This window comes from Tupaia chinensis, unplaced genomic scaffold, assembly GCF_000334495.1.
Source record: "Tupaia chinensis unplaced genomic scaffold, TupChi_1.0 Scaffold000132_1, whole genome shotgun sequence".
Classification (NCBI taxonomy): domain Eukaryota; kingdom Metazoa; phylum Chordata; class Mammalia; order Scandentia; family Tupaiidae; genus Tupaia; species Tupaia belangeri.
Genome location: NW_006159601.1, coordinates 4,262,229 through 4,263,582, shown reverse-complemented (window position 1 = coordinate 4,263,582; position 1,354 = coordinate 4,262,229).

Sequence of the window (1,354 nt, the reverse complement as noted above, 5' to 3'; positions counted from 1 at the left end):
GTGTGGCCATCCCCCCTGGGGGGTGATTTCTCGCTTTCTGTCTCTCTGTCTCTCTCTGTCTGTCTGGCGAGCACACACACCCTATAGCAAAAAACTCTCCAAAAAAAAAAATTATTTAACTTTATTGATTTATTTTTGAGAGATTTTTGCTATGGGGCGCACACACTCGCCAGACACACAGAAAGAGACAGAGACAGAAAGCAAGAAATCACCTCCGGGCCGGTGTGTTCGGGAGTACTAGCCATGCTATAATCCCTTCTGCTGCATTCTTCTCTTGGGATCTTGGGTACACATGCACACTCACCCAGCGTGAGTTTCAAGCTGTCAGGTCTGGGACTCGAACTGTGGTCGGCCATGTGGGCATCCAGCAATGTTACCATTATGCCATCTGCTGGTCACTACTATTATCATCATCATCATTATTATTATTACTGTTACTATTACCATTACTATTAATTTGACCAGAGAGAAAGAGAAGGTAAGAAAACAAGTTGCCAGGTCCAGGACTCCAGCCATGGTTGACCATATGGGAGGCCAGCCCCTTAACCACCATGCCACCTGCTGGATCCTCTCCCACTCTTAATGAGCAAACAAACACTTAAAAGGAAGAGCCTGTGAAACAGACGCATCTCCACGTGTTGTCATGGGCAAGATAAGTCTTCATTCCCTATGTTTTCTTTTCATAGTCTCAGGGGTCTCTTCCAGGATTGGGGAAAGGAAAAGAACAATGGGAGCCTGTGACTGCTGTTCCTCAGACTGCGGAAGCCCACAGGAGTCTCTTTGCTACTAGTAATGGCCAGAGGGGCTCTAAGCTTGGGCTCCAGCCGCCGGCATTACCTTCATCCTGGGCAGCTGTGTTGAAAATGCAGGTTCCTGGGCCCACGGCGGCCTTGCCTCAGCGTGGTGCCCATGGCCCTGCATGCTAGCACATTTCCTAAGCTGTAATTGTACTCTCTAATATTAAGGAGAAGGATCCTGGGCAGGGCTACAGCCCTCGTCTGGGGAGCAAGTGTATTTAAAAAGTGCTTCCTGGGACCAGCAGTTGGCGTAATGGCTATGTCGCTGAACTCCCACATAGTCGACCGCGGTTCATGTCCCAGACCCGGTGGTTTAAAACTCACACCGGGCGCATGTGCGTGCGTGCCCAAGATTCTGAGAGAATGGAGGAGAAGGGATTGCTGCGTGGCCATTCCCCCTGGGGGGTGATTTCTCGCTTTCTGTCTCTCTCTGTGTGGCGAGCGCACGCACCCTATAGCAAAAACCTCTCAAAAAAAAAAAAAAAAGTGCTTCCTGGGGCTGGCAGGTGGTGTGGACTTCCACATAACTGACTACAGTTTGAGTCCCGGACCTGGTG